The sequence below is a fragment of the Mobula birostris genome, chromosome 13 (genome assembly GCF_030028105.1).
Source record: "Mobula birostris isolate sMobBir1 chromosome 13, sMobBir1.hap1, whole genome shotgun sequence".
Classification (NCBI taxonomy): Eukaryota; Metazoa; Chordata; class Chondrichthyes; order Myliobatiformes; family Myliobatidae; genus Mobula; species Mobula birostris.
The window spans coordinates 19028186-19049748 of NC_092382.1; the positions used below are offsets into that span (position 1 = coordinate 19028186).

Consider the following 21563-nt stretch of genomic DNA (forward strand, 5'->3'; position numbering starts at 1 on the left):
AAAAGTGAGGCAAAGCAGAACTGAAGCCAGAGATGCTATTTAGTGTACAGAGGAGGGGGTGATTGCAGTCACAAGGCAGGTTAAGATAGATAAATCTCCAGGGCCTGACAAGGTGTCCCCTTGGGTGATGCCTTGCAATCCAATGTAAACAACATCCACTGCCTTGCCGCCTTCATCAACTTTCCTGACATCCTTTTTGAAAAACTGTATGAGATTGATTGGACGTGGCCAAGTACTCACTAGGACATGCTGGTTATCATTAATCAGGCCATGTCTGTCGAAGTACGTATAAATCCAGTCTCTCAGAATACCATCCAATTACTTTCCCACTGCTGATGTCAGGCTCACCAGCCTATAATTTCCTTGGTTATTTTTAGAGACTTGATTGAACTGCCGAACAACATAGACTATTCTCCATTGCACTGGTTACTCACCAGTCACTTAGGATGATGCCAATATCTCTGCTAGGACCCTGTAAATTTCTGCATTTGCCTCCATCAGGATCTGAGGGAACACCTTGTCAGGCCCTGTGGATTAATCCATCCTGATCTGGCTCAGGCAGAAAACGACTCTTCCTCTGTAATCAGTGAAAAGCCTCATCCTGGGAACAGATCCAGCGGAGAGGAAGGAACGAAAAAAATGGAATAGCATTTTTACAGGAGGCAGGGCAGAAAGAGTTATTGTCAAGATAGCCGTGGTAAATTTATAAAAGAGTTTTCTTCCAGAGATCGAGCAATGAGAGAGAGGTTTCAGAAACAGACAATGTGAATCTAAAGATGGGATGAAGTTGGAAGCAACATTGAGGAAATTGATGACCTGATCGTGGATATATAAAGCAGCACCAATGCAGTCGTCAATTGAATTGAAATGACTTTATTACTTACACCCTTCATATACATGAGGAGTAAAAATGTTTACATCGCGTCTCTGTCTAAATGTGCAATGAGCAATTTATAGTAATTTATAATAAATATGTACAATAATATAACATAGAAATACAGTTGTGTCCGCATGAATTAGTCAGTCTGATGGCCTGGTGGAAGAAGCTGTCCCGGAGCCTGTTGGTCCTTTTGCTGCGGTACCGTTTCCCGGATGGTAGCAGCTGGAATAGTTTGTGGCTGGGGTGACTCGGGTCCCCAATGATCCTTCGGGCCCTTTTTACACACCTGCCTTTTTAAATGTCCTTTATAGTAGGAAGCGCTGGGCTGTCTGCACCACTCTCTGCAGGTTCCTGCGATTAAGGGAAGTACAGTTCCCATACCAGGCAGTGATGCAGCCAGTCAGGATGCTCTCAATTGTGTCCCTGTAGAAAGTTCCTAGGATTTGGGGGCCCATCCCAAACTTCTTCAACCATCTGAGGTGAAAGAGGTGCTGTTGTGCCTTTTTCACCACACAGCCGGTGTATACAGATCACGTCAGATCCTTGGTGATGTTTATACCGAGGAACTTAAAGCAGTTCACCCTCTCAACCCCAGATCCACTGATGTCAATAGGGGTTAGCCTGTCTCCATTCCTCCTGTCGTCCACAATCAGCTCCTTTGTTTTTGTGACAATGTAATGAAAGAAACATTATCTGAAAGGGGTTGGAACATGGACTGTTCTACGTAGCCAACAAAAAGCATGGAGAGCTGAGGGCCATGCAGGTGCCAATGGCTAACCCTCAATTCTGGAAATAATGAGAGCAGCCAGAGGAGAACTTGTTAAGGGTGAGGACCAGTTCTGCCAGACGGAGGAGGCTGGTTGGTACTTTCGTGGAGAAAGAAGCAAATATCTTCTTGACAGGGGAATAGACGTGTATAGGTACTGGACATCCAGGGTGAAAATGTGATGGTCAGGGCTTGGGAATTGAAGTTGTTGAGAAAAAGGTATGTTTAAATCTCTCTCTGCCTTCCTTCCAGCTCAATATCATTGTTCCTACTGCAGGGCGACCAAAACCAAGCACAGTGTGGCAACACCAACCTCTTGTGTAACTGTGACGTAACCTCTCAACTCCGATACTCAGTGCCTTTTCCTATGAAGCCAAGTGCATTCTCTATCGAACTGTCTAAATGTTACTCTATTTTAGGGAACTGTATACCTGACATTGGGACGATCGGTGCATCAGAAACCAAACAATGGGATAGAGTGAATACAGGTCAAATTCCTCTCCCACACTCCCCTCTCAGTTCAAATGCTCTCACACTCAGTATCCCCCCTCTATCCAACTTCTCCCTCTCCCCTGCCCCTCTCCCCCCCCCTCCAGATTGACTTATTTAATTAACTTGTGTATATATATATTCAGATATATGTACAGAAGATGGGTGTTTCAGGTAAAATAACGGAAACTCTCAAAAACTGATAGCAATTTTATCAAGTAGACATTCAGACTGCAGACACTGCTGAACTTTCTTTTCTATACCATTGTGTTTTTATTGTTTTTCCCCATGTAACAGAAGTATTTAAATACTGTGTTAAATTAGCTTTGTTCACAGTTGAATGTGAGTGCGAAATATCAAACCGATTTGTTTGTTTTCCGCACAGAAGCCGCTCCCTGCTCTGAGGAATGTGTGCGAGTTGGAATCTGCCTTGCAAACAGGCAGCAGCTTGTATACAGAAAATCGCGTTGTGAGTCTCACTGAACAGCAACACCGGCCCCTCCCCCATAGCTACTGAATGACCCTGGCCTGATGGTCTGGGATGAAGTTAGAAGAAAATGACATGAAAACATACCCACACTGAGACTGAGCATTCTTGGTGAATTAAGGTGAGAATAATTCAGCTTCTGATATTTATTTCCGATCTTTATTTCCAGTCAACATGTTACCTATGTTTTGGATCAGTGACCAAGAAGATATTCGCAAACAAGAGAAAATGCTGCAGATGCTGGAAATCGGAGAAACACACACAAAATGCTGGAGAAACTCAGCAGGCCAGGCAGTGTCTATGGAGAAGAGTGAACAGTGGACGTTTCAGGCTGAAACCCTTCGGCCAGGACTCCTTTCCTAGATGCTGCCTGGCCTGCTGAGTTCCTCCAGCATTTTGTGTGTATTGCAAGAAGTTAATCGCTCTATTTTGTCTCTTCTGTTGGTTGTGGTATTTGTGTTCTTGCATTTTCCTGTCTGCACGGTTGAGATTTTCCACAATTTATGTCAATGTTAAAAACTTCTTGAATCAGGGGTTACGATTTCAAAGCAAGTGTGCGAAAAGCCGTTTAGCCAACATGGCTTCTGTTTCCAAAACTTGTCATTTCAGATGAATGCATGTTGTTTTTCTCATTGTGACTGTGTTTATTGTGGGTATTTCGAACTGATGTCCTCAACTTCCTTTAGAAGCAAAGACATTGATTCTGTTCAAGGTCTCGACACAGCAGACAGTGGGGGGTGGGGGTGGGTGGAGTTGTGATCAGTTAGAGAAAGCTGCAGGCGGGCATTGTGGAATGAAAGCCATGATTTCACTGCGTGGGGCAGGAGGTTCGATGGGCTGAGTGGCCAATTTCTGCCTGGTATGTTCACAAGAAAAGCTCTGACTACAGAGTTACTGTAAACTAATTTAATGAGTACGGACCAAGGCAAATAACCTGTTGCTGAACAAAAAACAAGGGAAGAGATTGCTGAGCCTCTGGCTAGGATCTTTATATCCTTGTTGTCCACAGGAATGGTACCGGAGGATTGGAGGGAGGTGAATGTTGTCCCTTTGTTCAAAAAAGGTAGTAGGCATAGTCCAGGTAATAATAGACCAATGAGCCTTACGTCTGTGGTGGGAAAGCTGTCGGAAAAAATTCTTAGAGATAGGACCTGTGGGCATTTAGAGAATCATGGTCTGATCAGGGACAGTCAGCATGGCTTTGTGAAGGGCAGATTATGTCTAACAAGCCTGATAGTTCTTTGAGGAGGTAACCAAGCATATAGATGAGGGTAGTGCAGTGGATGTGATCTATATGGATTTTAGTAAGGCATTTGACAAGGTTCCACACGGTAGGCTTATTCAGAAAGTCAGAAGGCATGGGATCCAGGGAAGTTTGGCCAGGTGGATTCAGAATTGGCTTGCCTGCAGAAGGCAGAGGGTCATGGTGGAGGGAGTACATTCAGATTGAGGGATTGTGACTAGTGGTGTCCCACAAGGATCTGTTCTGGGACCTCTTCTTTTCCTGATTTTTATTAACGACCTGGATGTGGGGGTAGAAGGGTGGGTTGGTAAGTTTGCAGATGACACAAAGGTTGGTGGTGTTGTAGATAGTGTAGAGGATTGTCAAAGATTGCAGAGAGACATTGATAGGATGCAGAAGTGGGCTGAGAAGTGGCAGATGGAGTTCAACCCGAAGAAATGAGAGGTGGTACACTTTGGAAGGACAAACTCCAAGGCAGAGTACAAAGTAAATAGCAGGATACTTGGTAGTGTGGAGGAGCAGAGGGATCTCGGGGTACATGTCCACAGATCCCTGAAAGTTGCTTCACAGGTGGATAGGGTAGTTAAGAAAGCTTATGGGGTGTTAGCTTTCATAAGTCGAGGGATAGAGTTTAAGAGTCGTGATGTAATGATGCAGCTCTATAAAACTCTGGTTAGGCCACACTTGGAGTACTGTATCCAGTTCTGGTGGCCTCACTATAGGAAGGATGTGGAAGCATTGGAAAGGGTACAGAGTAGATTTACCAGGATGCTGCCTGGTTTAGAGAGTATGGATTATGATCAGAGATTAAGGGAGCTAGGACTTTACTCTTTGTAGAGAAGGAGGATGACAGGAGGCATGATAGAGGTGTACAAGATAATAAGAGGAATAGATAGAGTGGATAGCCAGTGCCTCTTCCCCAGGGCACCACTGCTTAATACAAGAGGGCATGGCTTTAAGGTAATGGGTGGGAAGTTCAAGGGGGATATTAGAGGAAGATATTTCACTCAGAGAGTGGTTGGTGCGTGGAATGCACTGCCTGAGTCAGTGGTGGAGGCAGATACACTAGTGAAGTTTAAGAGACCACTAGACAGGTATATGGAGGAATTTAAGGTAGGGGCTTATCTGGGAGGCAGGGTTTGAGGGTTGGCAAACATTGTGGGCTGAAGAGTCTGTACTGTGCTGTACTATTCTATGTTCTATAACTATTGCAGTAATTAAATCATCCAGATCGTTGACAGAGATGATGAGCAATAATGAACTCAGCACTGAACCCCGCTGCACTCCACGAGTCATTGGTCTCCAGTCAGAGAGTCAAACCATCTTCCACCACTTACTGGCTTCTCCCGTGAAACCAATGTCGAAGTCAGTTTGCCACCTCATCCTGAATGCCAAACCCCTGGACCTTCTTGACTAATCTGCCATGTGGGACTCTGCCAAATGTCTTGCTAAATTGTACTAAACTATATATTTTTAATTCAGTAAAGTAACTGCTCTTTTTCCTAGAGCAGTAATTGTCTCGTTGTCCCAGTCTGATAACTGACCAACAACATTCTTGCACGTTATACTTTCGCTGCTCCGGGGAGAAACTAACCATGAAAGTTATGAAATATGAAATTATACAGTTGTGCTGTTGCCCAATGCCCAGTGTCTGAGTCCAGGATCTGATGTCCCCGGGGCTGCTGCAGCACCGTCCACACTGCAAGTGTCCTCTCAGGGCAGTGGAGTGAGTCTGCTTCAAAAAGCTTGGGATATCCCTATGAACACAGCCCCAAATCGGCAATGTCCAGAGTCTGGCTGTGTGGAAAGTGAAATGAAAAAGATGGTTTCCCATCTCCAACGAGCAGAGCAGTGGCATTACTGCCCCACAGCGGCTGTGATTGGGTCCCAGGGATAGGGAATGTGATCTTTGTCTGTCTATCTGCACACTTTGTTATTGGGGAACGGAGAAGAACATGGGAAGTGGATCTTCAGCCCGATGGACCAATCAGAATTAATCCCCGAAGAGTCATCAGGACGATGTGTCATATCATAGGCATATGTTTCAACATTATTGGCTTTGTGACAGCGGTACAATTCAATATATATGATAATAGAAAGAAACTGTATTACAGTAAGTATCTGTCACTAAAAGTTAAATCAAATAAGTTATGCAAAAATGAATTCAGTGAAGTAGGTTCATGGGTTCCATGTCAATTCAGAAATCAGATGGCAGAGGGAAGGAAACGGTTCCTGACTCGTTGAGTGTGTGCCCTCAATCTCCTGTACCACCTTCCTGGTGATACCAATGAGAAAAGGGCATCTCCTTGGTGAAGCAGATCCCTAATGACTGATGCTGCTGTTTTGAGGCATCGCTCCATGACGATGTCCTGGATGCTATGGAGACCACTGCCCATGATGGAGCTGACTGAATTGACAACATTCCTGACAGTATTTCGGTCCTGTGCAGTAGCTTCTCCACTTACCCCACCCCACCATATCCAGCGGTGTGCAGCCAGTTAGAACAATTTTTACAGTACAGCTGTAGAAATCTGCGAGTCTTTGGTCACATCCCAAATCTCGTCAAAACTCCTAATGAAATATAGTCTTGACGTGCCTTCTTTGTAACTGCATCGATACGTTGGGCACTGGATAGATCCTCAGAGATGTTGACACACAGGAACATGAAGTCGCTCACTTTTTCCACTGCTGACCGATCAATGACGATTGGTGTGTCTGTGCCCTCATCTTACCCGTTCAGAAGTCCACAGTTAGAGTGTTGGTCTTACCGATGTTGAGTGCAAGGTTGTTGCTGGAACACCACTCATCTGGGTGATATATCTCACTCCTGTTTGCCTTCTCGCCATCTGAAAATCTGTCAACAATAGCGGAGTCATTAGCAAATCTGTCACTGGCATTTGAGCTGAGGCGAGCCGCACAGCCATGGCTGCAGAGAGAGTGGAGCAGTGGGCGAAGCACATATCCTTGAGGTGCACCAGTGTTGATTGTCAGCGATGTGCAGGCGTTATTTCCAATCTGCACAGATTGTGCTTTTCCAGTGAGGAAATCCAGGATCCAGTTGCAGAGGGAGGCAGAAAGTCCCAGGGGTTTGAGATTTTTGATCAGAACTATAGGAATAATTGCATTACACGCTGAGCTGTAGTCGAGAAACAAGCCTCGTGATGAGCCGATGAGTTCGCATTGTGACCTATTACGGATACAGGAAAATTGCGATAGGCAGAGCTAACTCTCGTCATCCAAACCTCTCAAAGCATTTCATCACAGTAGTTGTGATTGCTGTGGACGATAGCCTTTAATGCAACTCACACTGCTTTTCCTGGGCACTGGTATAATTGTTAGCCTCTTAAGGGATGTGGAAACTTCCAACTGCAGCGAAAACAACCCCATCTCCGAGACGTTCATAGAATACAACTCCTGTTGTTCTGGGTGGCTGAAATCCCTTGTAACTCTCTGTGACGACTGCATCCACCACATCCTCTCTCTCCCAAAATCGATGGAAACACAAACATTTTCCCACGATGCCCCAGGATTAGTCTCAGTAAGGGTCTCTATAAATGCCATCAGCGTCCCATGATGGGGTGCAGAATGGCGCACTGTAATGCTATTTAAAGACCCAAGTGGGGCTCGGTTTCAGACACCAGTAATGCCATCAGTGTCCCAGGATGGGGCACAGAATGGGACACCAGTAATCAAATTCATTATCTCAGGGCGAGGTTATGTGGGGCGAGAACCCGTTTGGCTGTGTTACCCAAATTACCAAATTTCCCCGGGATTAATAAAGTATATCTATCTATCTATCGATCTAGCGAGAACCCGTTTTGGCTGTGTTATGAGGTCGGTGCATCTGGACCGTTTACTCCTGGACCTGTTGCAGCCTGTCTGTATAATGTTAATTTGATAACTATCTCAGCAGTTGATCTACAGATATATTTGGACACGCTGCGGCACTGTAATTTTATATCAATGCAGAATGGTGATAATTGGGAACAATTTAACTCATTACTGTCAATTTGTTAATGATGGTGGATTTAAAGTCTGGAAGAAAATGTCGAAGTCTCATGGGTCAAGGACAATGGAAGCAGACAGATCAGTTGTCTTTGCTCCTGCCTCGTGCTTGGAAATGGAGACTGCCATTTTGTGGAACTGTTTTACATCCTCCATTTTGATAGACAAAGTTGCTTTGCTTTCTGTGTTTTAAAATAGGCACAATGATGCTTCAGGTCATCAACTGAACTAGAGATCTTTTCCAAAGAAGTTATTTGTGAGGTGTTCTTTGATATAATATAACATGCAGTTTTGTGAATGCTGGGGATGGTGCCAGCCTAATGTGATTCGAGATGATTACTGAAGAGAACGCATTACGGTTCTCTTCCTAGTTATTCCCCTGCTCTTGATGAATGTATAGAATGGCTTATGATTCACTTTAATCCAACTTGCCAAGAATTTTTAATGACCCCTCTTGGCTTTTGTAATTCCCTTTTTTAGTTATTTTCTGGTGTATTTATACTGCTCATGTGTTCTGTTTGATCCTAACTCTGAAGCTTTACATACATTTCCTTTTCCTTCTTCTTGATCAAGTTTATCACCTCCCGGCTATCTCTAATGTTTTTGAGTCTTTTCATCCCCGTCCTTTCGTTTAACAGGAACATTTGATAAAATATCAAATGTTGAATGGTTCACACAGTAATTCCCCAAGAATAGTCCAACAGCGTTTTGACACATTGCAAACTGCCACACACACGTTCCTCACAACTGCTGAAATCAAATGGAACCGGTTCGACAAATCACTCTCAGTCTGATGTGAACAAAGTCACTTTAATATTGTATTGTATGGTCCTGACGAAGGGTCTCGGCCTGAAACGTCGACTGCACCTCTTCCTACAGATGCTGCTTGGCCTGCTGCGTTCACCAGCAACTTTGATGTGTGTTGTTTGTTAATATTGTATTTATCCATTTCTGCTGCAGGGTAGAGTGATAGAACCCTTAACGTGATATAAAGAACATGACCTATGGTCTCGAACCCGTAACGTTACAAGTTACAGTTACTGCCCTGTTTGCTGTGAGTTTACAAAATTTTATTTTTACCTCAGCTCTCATCATCCGCAGTTGCTTTTTCTTAATTCCAAGATTCCTTCAAATAAACCAGTCTGTGCCATTCCCAACTGCGGCATTCTTTAAATTAACGAACATTACCCTCGGGTATGGAACCTGCAGTGTTCCCAGTCACGGATCCCACTAAACGTTTAACTGCTGTTGATGTAAGGGTGAGTGCAAGGGGGAGACCGTGAGGGTAAGGGGAAGGGCAGGGTGAGTGTGTGGAAGGTGGAGAGGGGGAAGCTGAAATTGTGTGGGGGAAGTAGAGAGATGGGGAATGAAGGGAGAGGGCAAGAGAGAGGTGGAGTAAGAGAGTGAGATGTGGGGAGGGAAAGAAGGGGAGAGGGACAAAGGGGGGAGTGAGGTGGGGAGAGGGAAAGCAGGGTTAGAGGTCTAGCGCGAGGGGATAGAGAGGGGGAGAAGTACAGCGAGGGAAAGAAAGGGCAGTGAGAGGGATGGATGGTGAGAGGGTAATGGGAAGCGTAGAGAGAGGGGATTGGAATAGGAGAGAGGATGCAGGAAAGAGGCAGAGAGAGAGAGGAGCGAGAGTGTGGAAGGAGTAAATGGTGGGGAGAGTGAGGGAGTGACATAGTAGGAGATAGGGTTAGGGAGAGTAGGAGGGGAAGGTAGAATAAATGTTGTCGATGAGGGGGTGAGTGAGTGGGATGTCGAAGGAGGGGTGTGCAGGAGGCATCGAAGAGGAATGGGTGAGTGAGGGGGGCAGCAAGTAAGGAGGGGTGTGACTAGGTTGACAAGGAGAGAGGGATGGGTGAGATCATCAGTGAGTAGGGAGGGGCGGTGGGCTGTACATTGAGGAGGATTTGTGACCGGGTTGGGTGGCGAGGAAAGACAGGCGAGTGAGAATGACGTCAACGACAGGGCAGCGAGGGAGATGGGATTGGGGCTGAAGGTGTGGGGTGCGGAGGGGTAGGAGGGTGAGCACTAGGGGGGATGATGAGAAAGGACGGCGAGGTTGATGGGTGGTGAGTAGAAGGGGCGAGTTGGGAAGGGTGAGGGAGAGGCAGGGAGAAGAGAGCAGGGTGAAGTGGTGGTGAGGAGGCAAAGACGAGTGAGGGAGGCCAGAATTATTGGATTAAATATTTATCCATCCACAATGTCAGGGATGTTCGTCATGGCTGATCACAAGTCACTGAACAAATCCACCCTGAGATTGTGGTTCCCAGTCTTGGTATTCCACAGCTGGGGTGTTTATTATGTATGTTTCCCAGTCTCCAATCCCACACGGGGGTTTTCCACACAATTCTCGGTCTTTGGATATTATCGTGCACCATTCCTGGTTTCCATATCCCACACCGGCTGCTTTACTGCGAATGATTCCTATTCTCCCTTTCCCACACCGGGAGCTTTACTGTGCACAGTTCCTGATCTCCCTGTCGAACTGTTAATCTGTCCAGATCCATTGACCTGCCCTCCATCCCCTCCCATCCATGTACCTATCCAAGTTTCTCAAATAGATGTTGTTGAGACCTCAGACAGAGTCAGGAATGGAAGGTTAACCATGTTGTGACTCGTGTTCTGAGCTGCTTATATTTCAATGCAACAAGTATTGAAGCAAAGACAGATGAGCTTGGGTCATGGATCAACACATGGAATTATGATATTGTTGCCATTATTGAGACCAGCTTGCAGAGAACTGGCAGCTCGATTTTCTGGGGTTATGTTGTTTTAGACATGACAGAGCATGAGGGATTGATTAAAGGGGTAGGGGTGGCTTCACTACTCAGGGAAAATGTCACGGCAGTGTGCAGTAAGGACAGATGGGGCAACTCATCCAGTGAGGTCTTATGGGTAGATCGGAGAAATTAAAATTGTTTAAACATGTTAATGGGTCTGTCTTATAGACCACCCAAGAGTCTGAGGGATTTAGAGGAACAAATTAGTAGACATTACAGAAAATTGCAAGAAACATAATTGGTTATAATTTGATTTTAACCTTCCACATACGGACTGGAACTCTCATACTGTAAATTAAGTAGATGTACTCATGTATTTGACAAATGTCTTCAGAAAAGTTTTGTTAATCAGTACATTGAAGTCCCAAAGACTCAAGTGTGATTCTTGATCTCCCATTAGGGACTGGGACAGGACACATGTAACAGAAGTCTGTGTAGGGAAATTCTTTGCATCGGTGATCATAATGTCATCAGATTCAAAGGAAGTGTGGACAACGATAGCTCTGCTCCAGGGGTTGAGATGCTAAATTGGAGAAAGAACAATTTTGATGTTATGAGAAAGAATCTGACTAGTGTGAATTGGCTATATTCTGACAAATGAATACTTGGTAAATGGGAAACCTTGAAAGATACAATTTGTAGACTTCAATGTATTTATGTGCCTGTCCGAATAAAAGGTAAATATACCAGTTTATCAAGAGAGATTAAGGCCCTGGTATAGAAAAAAAATAGGTGTATAACAGGTGTAGGCAGGTAGAAAAAATGTGAGGTACTTTTGGAGTCGAGGAAATACAGGATAACATTGAGGAAAGAATGGCTATCGGGTGGCATAAGGTTGTCCTAGCAGACAAGGTGAGGGATTATACCGATATTTTAAAAGCAAAAGATTGCAGGGTGCACAATTGATCATCTGGATTATTAGAATGGTAATGTACGCATGGAGCAAAAAAAGATAGAGGAGTTCTTAAGTGGATTTTTGCTTCTGTGTTCACTCAGGAAGAGAATCTATAGAAGTGAGGCAAAGGAGAAGTGAGGCCATGGATGTTATACAGAGTATGGATGAGTAAGTGTTTGGCATATTGGGCAAATTCGAGTGTATATATCCCCAGCGACTAAGAAGTTCAGCCATCGGACCCCAATGGATGCGAATGCAGAAATTACAGGGACGTAGCTGATATGTTTATGTTATGCTCAAAGACAGGGGAAGTACCAGAAGATTGGAGGATAGCTAATTTTGATCTGCTGTTTAAAAAAGGCTCCAAAATTAACCAGGAAATTATAGGCCAGTGTGCCTGACATCAGTTGTGGGAAGACATTGGAAGGACGGGATATTGGAGTATTTAAATAAACAGGACTGATTAAGGATATCCAACATGACTTCATGTGTTCTAGACAATCTTACTGAGTTTTTTGAAGAAGGCACGAGGAATGTTACCAGGAAAGTTGATGAAGGAAAGGCACTGGATATTTTCTAAATGGGCATTTGACAAGGTCCTGCATAGGGTGTTGATTAATAAATTTTATTCTCTTGGTGTTCAGGGTGAGGTAGTAAATGGGAGTAGACGTTGGCATGGAGGAGGAAGGCAAATAGTGGTAGCAGATGGTTGCCGCTCTGACTGGAGACCTGTGACTGGTGGAATTCCGCAGGGATCGGTGCTGACATCCGTTGTTTGTCATCTATATCAATGACCTCGATGATAATTAGATTAACCGGATCAGCAAATTTGTGGGTGACACCAAGGTTTAGGGTGTATTTGACAGCGATTGAAGACTATCAGGGTTTGCAGCGGGATCTGTATCAGGAGGGAAATGTCAGATGGAATTGGATGCAGACCTGTCAGCTGTTGCACTTCGGTAGGATCAACCAGGATAGGACTACACAGTGAGCAGTAGGGCACTGAGGAGTGCGGTAGAATAAAGGCGCCCGGGAATACAGGTCCACAATCCATTGAAAGTGGCGGCACAACTAAATAAGGTAGTGAAGAAATCTTTGGCACATTGGCCTTCATAAATTAAGGTATTCAGTACAGGAGATTGCATGATTTAAGAGGGTTATGAGGCCTAATTTGGAGTATTGTGTGCAGTTTAATAACCTACCCACAGAAATGGCCTAACGGCCAGGGTCTAACGGCCGCTCCCTGTTCTCAGGAATGTGCCGGGACAGGCTGCTGCTTGCTCACAGACCCTGAGCACTGAGTCTCACAGAACAACAAACCGCACCTTCCAAATCAGTCAATCATCTGCCCGCTTCCCCTTTCCATTCCAGTCCTGATGAAGGGACTCGGTCCGTAATGTCGACTGTTTACACCCATCCATAGAGCTGCCTGACCTGCTGAGTTCCTCCAGTGTTGTGTCTGTTACCATGGTTACGAGAGATCCGTGTGGGGCGGTGGCCGGGGTTATTTGTAAGAAACGATACACCGTATCCACACTATCAGAGTATTCTTCGGGAATTAAGGTGAAATAATTCAGCTTCTGATATTTATTTCCGATCTTTATGTCCAAACGCCGAGTTGTCTGTGCATTGGATCAGCGATCAAGGAGATTTTTGTTTTTTTGAAATCGCTTCTGGCTGTGGTGCCTTTTGTGTTCCAACTGTTTCCTGCTTGCATGATTTACATTTTCCACAGGTTAGGTAAAGATTAAGATCAGTTCTAAAACAATGGCCTCCTGTTTCAAAGCAAGGGTGTGAGAGCTGTACAGCGGACACACATTCCGTTTTCAGAGTTTCTTATTTCAGACGAATACATCTATTGTTCCTGTGTCGATTGTGAGCTATTTGAACTCTTCTCGTTTATCACCAGTGGACGCTAAGTCTTTGATTCTGTCGAAGGCCGAGATTATTGATAAACAGCGGGTTTGAAGTATTACAGGGATGGACATGGGGAATGCATGATGAAATTTTGGATCAGTTCAGCAATGATGTCAGTATCTGCATCAGCAGTTTTGAGGGGCCCGTGTGGTCCGGTTATGCATGTTGGTCCGCTGACCAGAAAAAACTCTGACAATTTAATTAATGTAAGCTGGTATAATGATTGCATTGGAGGGAGATAGGACTTTATTTATGTATTTGAACTGAAAACAAACATTAATTACTTACGCAAACATATCAAAGTTGCTGGTGTACGCAGCAGGCCAGGCGGCATCTTTAGGAGGAGGTACAGTCCAGCTTTGTGGGTTATTTATGTGCCCCAGCTGCGTTAGGGGGTCGGATTTATGACTAACTCGGGGTGCTGGACAGCACGGTATCGGACCGAGAGACACGCTCCCCGTTCCCTGTCAATCCCGGTGCAGACTCCCTGGGGTTCTCGCGCACCAGCTCAGCTCACCGCCCCGCCCACTGCCCGACACGCGCGCTCTCGCGGAGCTCATTACTCTCACGCTCGCGGGCTCACGATGAGACCATTTGGGAAACCTTGCGCGCCCGTCATCTGTTGTCAGGTGATGTGCGAGTTATTTAGCACCCATTGGAGTCCGAAAATGTCAATTTATGCCTCATCTCAGACTGAACTGTCTGTGCAGCTTAAGCACTCTGATCCAGGTCCATTATCGCTCATCCAGCAAGTCAGACTGTGGTTACCCGGCACCGCACTGAACACCATCCGGTTACGGGATCAGATGTAAGTGGTGTCTCCTATATCAGGGTATAGGTATTATCGGTTTCCCTGCTGGAGAAAGGGTTAAAGTGACTTTGCTCATTCCATAGTGAGAGTGAATTGGGACGTTACAGGCGGAAACCCTTCGGCAGGACTGGAGAATAAAAGGTGGGGGTGGGGGAGGGAGAGAGAAACACAAGGTGATCGGTGAAACCTGAAGGGGGAGGGGATGAACTTTCCCGAACTGGCGGCCTCGCCTCGCTTCCTTGACAGAATCTGCCGGGGTCGGTCCGAGATGTGAGACCTTCACACCGAACCGTCTGAGATGAGCCGCCGCTCAGCCCCTGTTGTTCTGGTCCTGTTAGCAGGATGACGTAAAACATATTTCTATATTGTTACTGACAGAGAATTGTATAATTTCTGTTCTGTGTGTTATCTGAATGCACCTGCCTGTGATGCTGCTGCAAGTCAATGTTTCTCTGTACCTGTACCTTCCCGTACTTATGCACTTGGCAATAAATTCAACAGGACCTGAGAAATCTCAGTGAGATTTGATTGGTGAAGATCATCTTGGCAGACCTGTAGTTCGAATGTAGAGACAGTACACTGTTAAATGCAAAACCCTGAACAGTGTTGATGATCAGAGGGATTTTTGACTCTTAGTTCATCGCTCCCTGAAAGAGACTGCACAGTTAGATCGGGTGGTTAAGAAGGCAAATGGCGTGGTTGTCCTTATTAGTTGAAGCACTGAGTTGAAAAGTCGGGAAGTTGTGTTGCAGCTTTATAAAACTAGTTAGACCACATCTGGAGTAATTCATACAGTTCTGGTTGCCCCCATTCTAGGAAGGATGTTGGGGCTTTGAAGAGGTTTACCAGGATATTGCCTGGATTAGATCGCATGAGCTATAACGAGAGGCTGGACAAACTTGTGTTGTTTTCTCTGGACACACGCAGGCTGGGGTGAGACTTGATAGACGTTTATAAGTTCATGAGAGACATCTATAGAGTAGATAGACAATATCTTTTTTCCCGGGGTTGAAATATATGAGATAAGAGGCCATGCATTTAAAGTGAGAGTGGGTAGGTTAAAGGAGATGTGAGGGGTAAGTTTGATTTTCCCCCACGGAGTGAGTCACTGGAATTTGTTCCCTGGGGAGACCCTCCGCTCTGATTGCGCAATAATCACTCTGCGCATGCACACAGCCCCCGGAGGGCAGTGGTTATTTCCTGTTCGTTATTGAAGCGGATCGTCTGTGGGATCGGGAGAGGTACAGGGTCCTCCGGGGGAGAGACCACATTTCCATCACTGAGTACTGACACGAGTGTTGACATGGGTGGTCTGATGTTGGGCAGTGTGTCCTGTTAACTTCCCCGACCTGTCGGCCATTTATTCATTATTATCCAGCTATCCGGGCTACTGAAAGATGCATGCATTTCACTTAATTCTCCCGACAGAAGATCCCAATCAGCAATCCAGGCGGTCAAATTCCACACAATTAAAATGGTGAATCAGCCTCAGGATAGAGGGGCGTCTATTTATAACAGAGATACAGACAAAGTCAGAGTGTAGTGAATTTGTGAAATTAGCAGAGGCAGCTGTGGAGCCAGGTCGGGGGTATTTAAGACTGAGAGTAGATGGGAAATTGAGAAGAGAGGTGAGGGGTGGGGATGGGGCAAGAACTGGGGAGTGAGAAGTGGATGCACGTGAGAGGCGAGGTGGGAAGGTGGAGGTAGTGTCAGGGGTGGGATAAGAGTAGGTAGGGGGAAACATGGGGCTGCAGTCGTTGGAAATTAATTCCATAGAGGATTAACAAAGACATTGGAGAGTGCAATGAAGATTCACCAGACTGATCCCTGGAGTGGTGAGTCATCATATGAAGAAAGATCAAATGCGATTACCCTTCCATTTGGAGAATCGAGGACTGAGAGGTGAACACATTAAAATGCACAACATCATTACCGGTTGAACCAGGGATCCCAGTCTCTGAAAAAGGGGGTGGACTGTCCGGGACTGAGATGAGGGGAAATGTCCCCACTCCAAGGGTGGTGAATGTCTGTAAATCCCCACCACAGAGGGTGGTGAAGACTCAGTGATCGTCCTCACGTATAGCAGAGGTCGGCAGATGTGTGGAGATTGAAGGGATGGAGGAAATAAGGATGGGGCAGAAACATGTGTCTGAGACGGGAGAGCAGCCGCCATCTTGTTGATGGTTAGAACGGCTGAATGGGCACACGTACCAAAGATCAGAGAGATCGAATAGACCTGCGAGGTCATCTCAATACACAGAGGTAGTGACTATCTGGAATGATCTGTTCAGTGTTTGCATTGTTGGTTATCTACCTCGGGTTCAGTATTGTCACCGTGTTTGGAAATTCCCATTCACTGTCATCTGTCTGTGAGCAGCTGGAAATTAAAGCAACACTCAAGATGCTGGAGACCTGAAATCAAATCAGAAATTGTTTGTAGCTATTCTGACACGGGGTGTTGGAGCTGAAGCATTAACTTTGTTCCTCTCCACAGATATTCTTTATCTGTAGAGTATTTCTTGTATTTGCAGTTTTTTAGAAGATTTCGTTGGAATGATTGAAGTCTCCTGGGAAATGGACTTGTGTAGGACGCACAATGTAATTCATTCTCTTACCGCACAGAAACAGGGCTTTTGGCCCATCTAATCTGTGCCATTCTCTGCCTGGACCCATCCACGTGCACCCAGACCATAGACGTCTATACCTCCCTCATCCATGTACCCACACAAACGTCTCTTCAATACTGCAATTGAACCTGCATCCACATTTGCACCACCTTCTGAGTGAAGGAGTTGCTCCTCAAATTCCCTTCAAATATTTCACTTTTTGTCCTAAACCCATGACCTTACCCAACCTGAAGGCCAAAGGCCTGCACGCATTCACACTATTTCTACCATCGTAGTTTTGTATACCTCTAGCAGGTATTCCCAACCTGGGGTCCACGGATGCCATGGTTAATGGTAGGGGTCCATGGCATAAAAAGGATTGGGAACCCCTGCTAACATCTGCCGTCATTCTGTGCATCAGGGAATCAGTTTATAACAGTTCAAACCTACCCCAGTAACTCAGTTCCTTACATACCAGCAACATGGTTGCAAAGACAAATGATTTCCGGAAGTATATTGTAGATATTTCTCTGATATTAACCATACCTTTGAAACATTCCGTGTCTGCCAGGGCTCCTGTAGTCTCTGCACTAGCCTGCCATAAGGTCCGAGGTACACCTTCTCAGGCCCAGGGGATTTATACATCCTAGTTCATATCAAGCCAGCAAGCTCCTGATGTGTAATCCCTATACAATCTATGACTTAACTAACGTTCCTCGTTTCTATATCTAACTCCCAAGTAAATTCAGGCACAGAGTTATCATTAAAGATCTTCCCATCTCTTTCGGCTCCACGCACAGATATATCAGATCATCAGGAGATAGCTTGAGACAGCTATTGGGGCAGTACGGAAAACACAGGTTTTCTGAATAAATTATCCAGCCAGCAAATTTTCTGTTATTCATGGAAATGTGCTTATTCCAGTTTTCGTTTGCAAAGTTCACAAGAGTGATTCTGGAATGAAAGGTTTTAAGTATGAGGGGAATTTGGTGTCTCTGGGTCTGTTCTCAATGGTGGGATGGTGACTCTGGGAACAGGAACCTCAATGAAATCATGAGGTCTGGATGGAGTGGATGGGTTCAAGAAGTTTTTAACAGGAAGGGAATATTGTATCTGAGGTCACAATCTCAACCCATTCAATTGTATCTGGGGAGCTTCCCTGCCATCAATCTGTCCAGTAGCAGGATCTGAATAAAACCTACATCAATGCCTGTGGTTGATTGTAGTTATAAGTTATTTGCAGACACAAGAATATGATGGAATTTTTAAACACTCAATTGAACAGAGAAGGACACTTAATGGTTATCACTACAATGCATTGTGTGATGGACTTTGTAAATATCCTATAGTGACATTTGGAACAGACAAGCGGCATCCAACAGCGTGTTTTGATTTCGGAACAGCTTCTGCACTGCTGGAAGTTCTGTAGGGATGGAAATACCAACAGATTTACTGGATGCACCCCGATACAGGGTTAAAACAGACATTGGAATTTTAGCTTCCCCATTACAAAATGGCCAAGTGTTCTCTGTTCATCTTTGTCATAATGAAGCTCAAAGCATGTCAGGTTGAGTCTGTTATTTCTTATTTCACTTAGTTCTCCTGAACCACTTCCTCCATCACCAGGGTAACAGCCCACCAGAGCTGCAAGGAGTTTGGAACATTTCTATTGCTGTCTGGTCACCGCCCCTCAGTGGCCTCTGGAGCCGGTGTGGATGCCTGGATGCCTTGAGCATTCACTGCATGGAATGTGAATCCTTTGTTGGAATGAAGAAGATAACTAATGAATGTAGGGATTGCATTTATACAAATCTGATTAGAATGTCGCTAACATCTTGCAGTCAGTCAATATTTGTACATCAAAAAGAAGAAAAACCTGTAGTGAGCTTCCAGTGATTTATTTTCAATTTTATATTAAAAGATTTTGTTCTTGTTACACTACGGGAGTTGTGGCGGCGAATTGCTCTGCTCCAGATCCCGCTCAGCAATAACATGGTGAACAAATGTGCTCAATTTACCTGCTGGAGAAAAGTTAAAATATATTCCCAGCTGCTGGTGACCCATAGCCTGGGTTCCCTGCCCAGTTAAAGCATCATCAGGTTCCAGTTCTGTTTGGGATGAGGGAGGTGTTAGTTTTAGAACTGGGAACAGACAAGACACCGCAGCGTATTACCGACTGGGAAGAGTCCTGAGAGTGTTGGTGATTGGACTAAAATCCTGGGATCGGGCTCCAGGATTATGGAACTGGCAGTGTCTGGACTTTGTCTTTGGCTTCGTGCTTCTGCAAATGGGGCTGGATTTTCTTCCTTCTGCAATGAAGCAGAAGTTTCCGGTCGGGTGGGTAGACGTTGGTTGTAAGGCATGAGCTGTAACGAGAGGTAGGACAAACTCTGTGCTGTAGGAGAATGAATTTAAATTGAATGTTCCACACAAGTCCATGTCCCAGGATACTTCGATCATTCCAGTGTAAAACTTGGATTGTTTCTCTGGTGTGGTGCAGGCTGGCCTGAGACTAGGTAGAGGTTTCTGAGATTATGAAAAGCATAGGTAGTGTAGATAGACGGTATCGTTCTCTCATGGTTGAAATATCTAATTCCAGACAGCTTGCATTTAAGGTGAGGTGGTGTCAAAGAGGATGTGAGAGGTAAGTTTCCCCCCCACAGAGTGGTGCGACTGGAATGTGCTGCCTGCGGTGGTGGTAGAGGCAGATATATTGGGGATTGGTAAGAGGTGTTTAGATTGTCACGTGAATGTGAGGGAAATGGAAGGATTGTGAACATGGTGCAGGCAGAAATGATTAGCTTAGTTGGACATTTGATTACTAATTTAATTGGTTCAGCACACCATTGTGGGCAGAAGAGCCTGTTCCTGTGCTGTACTGTGCTATGTTCTGTGTCTGTTGTCGAGAGGTTTCGGGGTGATGGAGGCAAAAGAAGAGAGTGGGAACAACAGGCCAGCTGGAGCCCGATGTGGGAAATGTGAGATCACCACTTCTGTCGGAGAAACAGAAACACTGAGTGTGTTTAAATGGTGAGGGGCTCAGGTGCAGTGGGTAGGGTGAAGGTCAAAAGTACATTATATTATTCTTCGCTTCCGCCACATCTGTTCCCATCATGTGGCTGTCCTATTTCCACTATTGATGCTGTCCTCACTCATTTCTCCTCCATTTTCCTTCCGTTCCTGCTCACCCCATCTTCCCACCACTATAATAGTGATAGAGTTCCTGTTGTCCTTAATTACCACCCCTTCAGCCCCTGCAACTTCCACCATCTCCAAATAGATCTTACAACTAATCATATCTTTAGCTTCCTTGCTCCCACCCTGCCTTCTTCCTTCAACAGGGATCACTCCCTCCACAATTCCCTTGTTCATTCATTCCTCCTCACTAATCTCCCTCCACCCACTTATCGCTGCAAGCGGCCTAAGTACTACACCTACCTGTACACCTCCTCCCTCACCTCCATTCAGAGGCCAAAGCAGTCCTTCCAGGTGAGGCAACATTTCACCTGCGAATCTGCTGGGGTCATCCATTGTGTCCTATGCTTCCGATGTGGCCTCCTTTACATTGGTGAGACCCGCCATAAGTTGGGAGACCGTTTTGTTGAGCATCTCGGTATCATCTACCACAAGGGGAACTTCACAGTGGCCAAACATTTTAATTCTGATTCCCATTCCGATGTCTCGATTTATGACCTCCTTTTGTGCCAAGATCAGACCACCCTCAGAGCGGAGGAGCAACATTTTGTATTCCATCCCACAACCTGATTATATGAATATTGAATTCTCCTTCCAGTAAACAAATCACCCACCCCGCAAACTTCTCTATTCCACACTGTGAACTTTCATTTCTTCTCGCCGGCCTATCATTTCTCCCTGGATCCCTTCCTTCACCTTTCTCCTTTTAACACGTCTCTGATTCTTTCATCTCCAGCCCTTGACCTGTACGACACTTGACTTCACCTATCACCTTCCAGCTCGCCTCTTTTCCCCTACCTGTTTTTATTCAGATATCTTCCTTCTCCTTCCTCAGTAACGAAGAAGGCTCTTTGCCCAAAATGTCGACGGTTTACTCTTTTCCATAGATACTGCCTGATACGCTGAGTTTCTCCAGCATTTTGTGTGTTGCTTTGGATTTCCAGCATTTGCAGGCTTTCTCATGTTTAAGTCTGGTAATTACCGTAACAATTATTTAGGCTTTGGTGAGATTGTGCTGGAATATGGTGTAAAATCCTGCTCCCCATACTAACACGGGTTACACAGACCAAATAACAAACTGCCGGCAAAACTCAGTGGTTCAGGCAGCATCTATGGAGGGAAATGGACAGTCAACATTTCGGGCCGAGACCCTCCCTCTGGACTGAGAGTGGACGGGAAATAGTCAGAGAAAAGAGGTGAGGGGTGGGGATGGGGCAAGAGCTGGGGAGTGAGAGGTGGATCCAGGTGAGGGGGGAGGTGGGAAGGTGGAAATAGTAACGGGGGTGGGAAGTGAGTGGTTGGGGCAACACGGGGCTGCAAAAAATGGATTTTAATTCCATGGAGGATTATCAAGGAGATTAGAGAGTATTTGTTTCAGAGATTCAGCAGACTGATCCCTGGAGGACGATGACGATCTCTGATCGTCTTCACATAAAACAGAGGCCGGCAGATGTGTGAAGACCGAGGAAATGAGGATCGGGCAGAA

At 45.4% G+C, this 21563-nt stretch overlaps 1 protein-coding gene across 1 annotated transcript in view; it reads left to right on the top strand.

Annotated features, from left to right (window-relative positions):
• The window catches only part of LOC140208553 (NACHT, LRR and PYD domains-containing protein 3-like), a 124318-nt gene that overhangs the window by 16359 nt on the left and 86396 nt on the right, over window positions 1-21563 (top strand). The window contains exon 2 of the mRNA XM_072277300.1: window positions 2521-2743. The gene's annotated coding sequence lies outside the window, so the exon portion shown is untranslated. The remainder of the gene's footprint in view (window positions 1-2520; window positions 2744-21563) is intronic.